The sequence below is a fragment of the Mandrillus leucophaeus genome, unplaced genomic scaffold, assembly GCF_000951045.1.
Source record: "Mandrillus leucophaeus isolate KB7577 unplaced genomic scaffold, Mleu.le_1.0 Scaffold656, whole genome shotgun sequence".
Lineage (NCBI taxonomy): Eukaryota > Metazoa > Chordata > Mammalia > Primates > Cercopithecidae > Mandrillus > Mandrillus leucophaeus.
In genome coordinates, this window is record NW_012107097.1 from 1,396,223 (window position 1) to 1,403,611 (window position 7,389).

Here is a 7,389-nt window from a genome sequence, read left to right on the forward strand (position 1 = left end):
GTCTGGCTTCCTGACAGCAGGAGTGCCTGCAGCCCTCTCCCCCAAGTGCGGGCAGGTGCCTGTGAGTGATTTCTGTGGTGCTGGGAAGACCACAGCTGACATCTTGTATTAAGGCTGTGGTGAAACTCAGAGGAAGGGGGCACAGTGGTCGAGCTGTCAGGCGTGCGGATCCAAATGATAGCGGGCTCCGGCTGGGATCCGGAGAGACACTGGGGGTAAGGGTGAGTGGGGAGGTGCCCAGGGCAGCAGGGAGGAAGAGTCGGAGGGGAATGGACCCAAAGCAGCACTTAGCACTAAAGGACAACCTGTGACCTCAAGGTGGCTTTGGCTGCACAACTTATTTTTATTTTTTGATTAAAGCGAATTAATTTTGTTTGTCAATATTTGAAATGGACCACGGTGATGGTGAATGGAGGCTGGGTGGTCAGCACTTCCATAAGGTCTGACCGGACACTTCTCAAACAGTCCCATCAATGTCTCCTTGTGGATGAGTTGCTAATTGGACTTCAGTGAGGCTGTGCTTGGAGTCAGGATGGCGGGGTCGGGGGAGGGGGCTGCTCTGAGGCCTGGCTGCACTTTCAGAGCAGCATCGGGAGAACCGCTGGCCAGGAAGGCCAGCCCTATACCAGAGGTAAATGCATCTTTAACATTAACAGTTCCTTCCTAGTTAACACCATCTTACTCTCCCTGTAAAAACACATTTGCACCTCAGTAAAGAATGTAATTAACTGGTGACATGACAACAAGAGGAGCGAAACAGTGGCCCAGGCCGGGAGCTGCAAGGGGTGGTGGTGGTGGGGTGGTGGAAATTTAGATATTTGCCTGAACAACAAGACTTTCTCACCTCCCTTCTGGGGGGTGTGTGTGTGTGTGTGTGTGTGTGCGCGCGCGCGCACGCACTGCTGGGAGGTGAGGGTGGCAGAGAGATAGCATCCGGGATCCTGAAGGAGGTTTGAATTCCTGGTGGCAGGAGAGAGGAAGTCGAGGGTGCCGGGAGGTGGGATGAGCTGAAGGAAGCAAGGATAAGCAGGGCGGTTTGTGAATTTCCATTAACAAAAGCTCTCTGGAGTAAAACAAAAACCTCTCCCTTTCTTGCACCCCAGGCTCCTCCCAAGAGCAAATAAGGGACACCAGCCATTGCCTGCCCTGGGCAGCCCCTGGGAAGAGCCCAAGAGATCAGGACCAGCTCACAGGCATCATCGTGGTCCAGTTACTCCTAGCTTGTTCCCTGCACCAGGCTTCTCCTCCATGTGACCTTGTCTGTGAACTTTGTGACCGACTCCCAGTTCTGTGGCCACCCCAGCAGCAAACCTGGGCGATATGCCTGATTCCTCCCTCCTCCAAGCCTCATCTCCTTTTCACTCCTCCATCACTATCCCACTTCTCATCCTCTTCCAGGCAGGCCTGAAGATATCTTCCCTCCTTTCCATCCCCAGCGGCACAAGCTACAAAGGACCCCTCTCCCGGCCATGCTCCTCCTTCCCACCATCGGCCCCACAGAGCACCCTGCACTGCTGCTTCCAGGCAGAGCTGCCGGGATAGGTGACTTCATTCATGCTCTTCAAGGTCTCATCCATGCCAGGCACTGCCGACACAGCGTGAGTGCCTCACACCTGTAAATGGGCTTACAGTTGTGGCACCACCCCCGCCAGAAGTACAATGACTTCCAGCTCAGAGAAGGCCTTCAACACACGTCTGCCCATTGTCTAGAAAGCAACTGGCTCTGACTGCCTTTCTAGACCCATCTTCCACCCTGCACCAGTGGCTCTCTACTCTCCAACCACTCACAACACCTGCCATTCTCCAAACCTGTCCACAACTTCCCACTCCCCTCAATGCCCGATTCTATATTTCTATCTGATCAGATATTTCTACCAGAACCATTCTTCATTGTTCACGCAAACATTCTGGCTGCTGCCTCCACAGCCAGAAGCAATTTTTCCTCCTCTGTGCTTCCAAATAACATGTTGATTGTCATTCTCTAAAAGCTCTAGTCACATCCTGTCTCATGCTATGGTTATCTTAGATATCTTTCATCTCCTTCCAAACTATAAGCTTCTCATGGGCAGAAGTCCTATCTTAAATCTGTATAATTTTCTCAGTTCACAAAGTACTCTCACATGTAATATCTCCTTTAACTCTTAAAGCAAAACCTATAAAAATAGGTATTTTAATATGACGATTGTGTTACCTTTAAAAAATAGCAAATACCTCTTGTAAAAAATAGATAAATAAGAGGAACAATGTTAAGTTAGTAGCAATCCTACAATACAAATATAAGCTACAGTTAATATTTGGAGTAAAATGCTTCCTTTTTAAAAGCAGTATCATATTTTCATACTGTTCACTAAATAGCCTTTTATATTTAACAACATATCATAAACACCTTTTCATGTAGGAGGAAAATATATTATAATTTTAATGATTATGGCATTCCATTTATGGGTATACTATAATTACTCAGACAAATTCTTCACATGTGTTGTTTAGATTCTTTCCAGTTTTTGCTATTATAAACATGTAATGACTATTCTTGCAGCGGACTCTTACTCCAGACTTGATAATTTTCTTAGGATACGTTTCTGGATGTGGAATTGCCAAGTCCAAAGGTGTGTTCATCTTAAGGGATTTTTACAAATTACTTGCAGGAAGGTCACACCCATTTACGTCCGTCAGCAGCATATGAGAGGCGCCCTTCCCCTGCCAGGTAGTTGCTCTGGTTTTGTAGACGTGGAAAACGAGGCTTAGGAGAGTCAAGCACAGGGCTTGCCTAAGAAAACAGCCAGCAAGTGGTGTATCTTCTGACTCCAGACATTTTGTTCTCCCAAGCTCTCTGCTTCTCTTTGCCCTTCTGTTTCTTACCAGTCCAAAGAGAGTGCTTGCAGTAGTAAGTGCTAAATTAATGTTGCACTCACCGAAGGAGAGGCAGAGGTGGCTGTGCCCTGAGTGGCAGGGTGGGACAATCCTGGGAGCTTTGCTAACGTCAGCCTTTTCCAGGTGTCTGAGGCTGACTTGGCAAATGACAGATCTGCTCTTCGGTAGCTTTTTACTACTCCCTCCTGCCCTTTTCTGGGAAGGTACAAATTGCTTCAATTTAGTCCCCATATATTAAGAATCTACCTTGTGCTGGTGCCTGGGCATCAAAGACAAAACACACACACTATCTGTCTCTGTCTCTCTTTCTCTCTCACTCACTCTCTCTCTTTCTCTCTCACTCACTCTCTCTCTTTCTCTCTCTCTCCCCTGCTCTCTCCCTGTCTTCTAGGTGCTTACAGTCTAGTGGGCAAAACAGAAGGTAAAGAAATAATTGTTACCTACAATGTGTGTGTGATGCTGCTTCTGACTGTCAGCCTCCGGATCCCACAATGGCCGGAGCAGGGCTCAGGGCCAGGGTCAGGGTTGAGGAGGGGAGGAAGCCCTGCCTGACTCCAACCTCTGTCTCCTTCATTGTGTCCCTACTGGTGCTGGGGGTCCAGGGCTCCCTCTGACATCCTGCTGTAGCCACATGTTCCTTGTCTTTCTGCTCTAGCTGAGCCTCTGCTGTCCCCATCCCAAGACGACCCAGAGGAGCTAGAACTCCTCAGAGAGGAATCACTGCAATATTAGGGAAAGAAGCTGACCCTGCTCTCCACTCAGGGATTGATAAAACACATTTGAGAGAGGAAGGACTATCCAAGGTGACACCAGCACGCCCCCATGCAGGGCACCGCTTCAGGGCTACAATATACTTGGAATTCTCCTTCCCAGAACTGATAACTGCCAAGTTCTACTTGTTTCCCAACAGCCTACAGAAAGCTACAAGGCATAAATACAGTCTGTAATCTCCTTCCTGTCACTGCCAGCGATTCCGCAAAGCACAAGGGGGACCACTCACATGACAGAGAGCCAGGCTGGCAGGGAGGAGGAGACCCCTGATGGCCGCAGCCATCCTCCCAGCCTCCAACCCGCCTCTTGCCCTCCACACTCAAGCTGTGTGCCCCTTTCTAGATTGCAGGCAGAGGGACCCAACACTCCCCTTTTTGTCACCATGCAGAGCTCTTCCTCTGCGAAAGCTAAGAAGCAGCACAGCAGGCAGGGCCAAGCCACAGATGCAGACAGGAAGTCAGAGAGAAATGGATGGATGGGAAGACACGGGGCTGTGTGACCCAGTGGCCCAGATGGTTTGGGGGACAAGAAAGGAAGCAAGAACTTCAGATTGAAGATAAAGTTCCTCTGTCCTCACGACCTCCCCACCTCCAGCACTGTGGCTCCCACAGGCCTCTCTCTGCCTATCTAAGTTCATTCTACTGGACCCCTCAACAGACATAAGCTGGCTTCTCCACAGATCACCTTTGCCTGTTTTGCCAACTTGTGCTTAGGCTTTTTGCAGATGAGTTGGATAGGTGAAGACTGAGCCTCTGGAATCTGTGGCCAGAGACCCAAACCAAAGCTTCTTCCCTGTCCACTCTGGGAAGGTTACCCCACTCTGGTGTCTATCTCAGGAGCATAAAACGCCAAGGTTCTTGCCCCAGTTGGCCCAAGAGCCTAAAAAAGAATCTCTTCTCACTCTGGAGCCCACCGAGGGCCTCTTCTTCCATGAGTGCAGTGATGAAAGTGTGGTTTGCCTACACGGACACCCCAGCAATCCCTAATAACTGATGTTTGTGAATCCTCAGTCTTCACCTCCCTGCTGGCGGGGGTGGGCCATGGAGGCGTGGCAGCCAGGACCAGCTTTGCCACACGTTTGCTCTGTGATGTTGGATGAAATATGCCACCAGTTTGAATTCTGTTTCCTCCTCATCATTACTGGTTTTCATCATTGCCATTGATAAACAAGGGGCTGGGCCTGACAGTGTGACATTTTCTGGTCTCATTCTCTGGCGATTCTTGACCAGCTGTTAAACTCAATTGTCATCCCAGGGAAAGCCTCAAATTTCACCAAAGCAATGAGGCTGATCTCAAAGAGACCAGATGCCAATCTTTTAGAAAGAGGGGCTCTTTGGAAGCCAAAATAATTCATTGGCTTGTTTATAATGTTTCTCCTCTACTCAAAAGCTTATAATGGCTTGCCAGGGCCTAAAAGACAAAATTGAGGTTTCTTAGCTTCCATTCTTCCCCTTCATTATCAGCCTGATCCTACCAATATTACCTAACCCCCCACTACTTTCAAATCTGAACCTTTTCTCCAGCCAGGCCAGGCTGCCACTGCTTCATGGCCAAGCACACCCACTGTGTGAGCTCCCTGGCCCTCCTGGCCCACCTGCCATGCTTCCCTTTCCTCCTTTGTCCAGGTCCCATCCAACCTGCAAAGACCAGCTCAAGTCCTGCCTTTCTGCAGCCGAATGAACTCAGCCTCTTGCCCCCCTCACCCTATTACTGACCCTTGATCTTACTTAATTTTGTGAGCCCCTGCTTTGTGCATGAATCTTAATCTCCTCAATGTCATCATAAGCTTTGGATTGTGATGTGGATATGATTTGGATAAGGATTGTGAGACTTTTATATTTCTCTCATTCCTTCCATACGTACCTAGGTTAGTACTGTGCCCATGGAGACCATGGAAAGTATTGTCCCTGTCACATGAAGAAGAGTCACTACTAGAAAATATTAAATCAGATCAATGCTGAACCAGTTCAGTTGATGGTTTGCTTATTTAGTTATTAATTATTAATTGCCAAAGGTATCACAGTTCTCTATATTTCAACATGTTCTTGAATTGAGAGCTGTTGACTAAACTATGTATTGTTTTGCATGCTTCCTGCACTAATAATAAGTGAATGTGGGAGAGAGAATACAATGGGCGGAAAGGTGAAGTCAGACAACCTTGACTTCCAATCCTAGGTTCCCGTCTTCCAAGCTGTATAAGTCACAGTTTTCCTACTTCTGTAAAATGGTTACAATAATACCCAACTGACAGGATTTGATGGTATTACATTAGACGTGTGATATGCTTAGCAGATAGCAAAGGGCTTGGCAATGACGTAGACCAAGCCTTTCATAAATGATGACTATTGCCATTAGTGACAACGATAGCAATAATAACTTGTTTAGATCTCATCTAGCAAAATCCTACTCATCCTCTGAGACTCAGCTCTGTTAGATTTTCCCTCAGGGCCACTGAGCCCCATACAGGGTGTCTGTCATTCCTTCCTTTCTGCTCCCCTAATACCTGGGACCATATCTCCAAGACAAAGTCCAAAGTCCTTAGCCATGAACTCCAGGTTGTGTCACTGAATTATCTGTTCCTAGGTGTGTCCCTCCCACTAAGCTCTGAGTTTCCAGAGAGCAGGGATTCTGTATTCCTCACCGTGCACTTCCAGTCCTGGCCTAGCATCAGGCTCAACGTGCATCTATTAAATGAGGGAAAGAATGGATAAGCAGGAATGACAGATGCAGTCAAGAGACCTGGGCAGCATTTGGCCAGTCAGAAATTTTCTTTTTGGAGAAAGGGGCCTGGGGGAGAGACTGGTAATTAGGAATGCATCATGGAAAGCAAATGTCTGCTTTAACTCAGCTAAGACCAGCCCACTTGAAAGGGACTTTAGAAAAAGCCTTTCACTTGCCCAGCAGGATATTTCTTATTTCTTATGGGGAACCTTCAGCCCCATCAGAAGACTTTGACATTGAACACCTCTGCAAGGCCCTGCCTGTCTCTACTTTCCTTACCAAACTCAGCTCAGCCTCCTTCTCTCAATCCTCCCCTCCCATCCCTTTCCCCAGTGGTCAGACCCTCAGCCTCGGAGTCCCTGCTCTCTCCCCGAGCCAGCCTGCTTGATGACTCTGGGTTCCAAGGCAGGCTCCCCAGCACCAATGGCTCTCTCCAGAAGCAGATGAAGGTAAGTGCATCTTGGTACAATCTGTTTGTTTTTGCCTCTGCCACCAGATAGAGTGAGCTACATTTTCCTCCTTTCCATCTCGATGACCACATCTCAGCTCAGCAATTCCCTCCTGATCCATCTCCCTGGGGGCTGCTGCATCCTCCACAGGCTGCACAAGGACCGTTCCAGCAGCTTAGAGCATCCTAGGCACAGTTCTCTTCACACTTAGCCAGCCACATTGTGATCATCTGGGTACCACTCTGCCACCCCACTCGATTATATAATCCTAATTGGAATCTCAAGCCTATAGAATTCCCCAGAGCCTAAGATGTGTTTTGTACATATAAGGTGTTCAGCGTATTTGCTGGATAAAGGAGTAAATACATGTATATATTCAGCAGAGGGCATGTGGAGTGTATAACACACCACATGCTGATCTCCTTTACGAAGAACTATATTATCCAATTTATTACTGAGGCCTTGCAGCAACTTTGGAAAGTAGTTATTAGTAGTCCTATTTTTAAAAAGGGAAAACTGAGGTTAGAAAAGTTAAGTGACTGGCCCAAAGACACAAAACTGGTTAAGGGGTGAA

At 47.9% G+C, this 7,389-nt stretch overlaps 1 protein-coding gene across 2 annotated transcripts in view; it reads right to left on the reverse strand.

The window, feature by feature from the left end:
* The window catches only part of PKNOX2 (PBX/knotted 1 homeobox 2), a 112,429-nt gene extending 107,468 nt beyond the window's left edge, over positions 1-4,961 (reverse strand). The window contains exon 1 of one of the 2 annotated variants that reach the window (XM_012001291.1): positions 4,948-4,961. The gene's annotated coding sequence lies outside the window, so the exon portion shown is untranslated. Of the gene's footprint in view, positions 1-1,191; positions 1,322-4,947 lie in introns of those variants that run through there. The other variant, XM_012001290.1, reaches the window with a different exon arrangement.
* Between the last annotated feature and the right edge of the window lie 2,428 nt (positions 4,962-7,389).